The following is a 2,622-nucleotide window of genomic DNA, read 5'->3' as shown; positions in this document are numbered from 1 at the left end:
TTCTTACACAAGTAGTAACGAAAATTTTTCAGAATTATAAACACTCTTCTACTTCCAAAAACTCATTATGATCAAGCTGCTGTTGGGTGTGTTTTATAAATTCGATAGTTTGAGGTACCGCTACTGTCGAATTGTGAACCATTTTATCTTGGGAGGAAAAATTCCACAACCTCAAGTACTTGAGGGGAATTAATTCCTTAAGCACACTCCGTGAATTAGGAGGACTTGGTTCTTATTCTGTTTCATCTTAGTTCTTAAAAAAAAAAAATAACACACTTCTTGGATAATTCATATTGAACTTGTGTTGAAGGTGTTGAAAAACTTCATGATTGTTCTTGATATAATCTTTAACATGTGTTGAAGTGGTTTTGCAAACATGTAGATTCTATACCCGAAACAACAGATCCTTCAAAAGTTGTGTATTTTTTGCGGATTAGACACAAGTGTGACAACCTTTTTAAAGAGTTCCAGCAACATAGATATATAGTACAAGTCTGTATTTAGGATAGATCCAAACATCATCCTAAGAAAACATTACTAAGCAAGCAAAGCAGAGCCAGGATTTTTAGTCAATGGGTTCCGCACCGTAATATTTTTTTGGGAGTTAAATATTTTCACACACTAAATAAGTTAAAGCTACTGAGTTTTGCCGAATACACTGAATGCCTTCCTCGAGAGGGAGTGAACCCGACCATTTCACGCTAAAGGTCATACTGATCTATGAACCACCCTTCTCTTTGATTTGTCCTCTCTTAATCCTTTCAACGATCGTTTAGGTAGCATTAAGGATGGCTCTATCCCTGTCAGTAACAACCATTTAGCACCGGCATAGCAACTGCAGAATACGGTGTGACTCGTTAGCCGCTCTGTGACACTGATAAAGAAATGGACCTTGGGTCTAAATCAACCTCAAAAGCTAGCTCAAGAGGGGAGGATTGCCCAAGACCATATAAGGAGACCAAGGACCCTTTAAACCCACCAATGCGGGACTCCAACACCCCCCACATGCCCAGGACTGGACATTTGGAGCGTGGACAATATAAGGCGGGGGGGCCAACATCGGAAACAATGAACTGGGTGGGCCTGGCTCTGATACCATGATAATAAAATGGACCTTGGGCCTAACTCAACCTGAAAAGCTAGCTCAAGAGGGGAGGATTGCCCAAGACCATAAAAGGAGACCAAGGACCCTTTAAACCCACCGATGTAGCACTCCAACACTCCCCGCATGCCCTAGGCTGGACATTTGGAGTGTGGAAAATATAAGACAGGGCGCCCTACATCAGAAACAATGAACTGGGTGAGCCTGGCTTTGATACCATGATAAAGAAATGGACCTTGGGCCTAACTCAACCTCAAAAGCAAGCTCAAGAGGAGAGGATTGCCCAAGACCATATAAGGAGACCAAGGACCCTTTAAACCCACTGATATGGGACTCCAACTGATTAACAACACTGATGGACCTTAGGTCTAGCTCAACCCAGAAGCTAGCTGAAGAGGAGAGGATTGACGGAGATCATATAAAGAGGCCAAATGCTCCTTAAAGCTGATAAAGACTAATAAATTACCTGACCGGCCTCAAGCAATGTGTGACTTCCAAGGAGATGTGATCTCTTTCGTATTGTAACATATTTTTGAGTTGATAGAATTTTTAGTAATATTACTCAGTTGGGCATTACTAAATTTTTGAGTTCACGAGCTCACAATGGTTAACACGATCACACACTCATTTTATTTGGTAACGTTATTTATTAGATGAATGGAGATGTGCATTTATATGGTGATTCTCTTGTTTTAGTTTTGAAAACAATTACTAATAAAGATTGAAGTTCAAGGATTTCATCATAGTTCTTACTGTTGAAATTTTAATTACTATGTTTTAGCATTATTCTCTAGCTTTCAAGGAGATGTAATTTATCTATATTTTAAATAAGGGGCATCTATTTCTCGACTGCTTCAAACTGTTTATCTTTAGCAAAGGGTCTATCGTTAACATCGTCTCTACCTCTGACATAACGATAAGGTTTTGCGTATACTCTATCCAGATCCCACTATTTGTATAAAGCACAACATTTTTTTCAAAGTGCATCTTGTTTTTTGCAGAGATTAAGGACCATTTATGTTCAACATTATATTATAGGGACCTAAGTGAACCTATTATGTAAAGTTAAGGGACTGTTTGGGCTGATAAATTCTTCAGATATCGTTTCAGCCACTCAAATGTTATCTTGTTTAGGTACTGTGTATCTTTTGTTCTTTACACATTTGTTTATTGTAACTCATAATGTTGTCATTTCTTCTATCCTTTTCTCAAATATTTCTTGCAGTGATTTTGAAGCTGTCTGATCTGCCATTGAAAGGTTAGTTTCCATTAATTATTCTCCCATTTTATTAAAGTTTTAGAGCAAAAACAATACTTGTAGTGGCTTGTCAATGTGTAACTTAGCTCTTTGTACTATGTATAGTTATGTTGCTCGAAATCCTCAAAAATAACATTGATTACGTGTTGGATCCTTCAAAAGTTGTGCATTTTTTAAGGACCTGACACGGCTGTGCCAACTTTTTAAAAGAGTTCCAGCAACGTAGAAAACAATACCTAAGTAAGTGAAGCGGAGTTTTGAA

The sequence above is a fragment of the Capsicum annuum genome, chromosome 9 (genome assembly GCF_002878395.1).
Source record: "Capsicum annuum cultivar UCD-10X-F1 chromosome 9, UCD10Xv1.1, whole genome shotgun sequence".
In the NCBI taxonomy this organism is placed as follows: domain Eukaryota; kingdom Viridiplantae; phylum Streptophyta; class Magnoliopsida; order Solanales; family Solanaceae; genus Capsicum; species Capsicum annuum.
The sequence above is the reverse complement of the archived record's forward strand: the minus strand, read 5'-3'. Positions refer to the sequence as shown.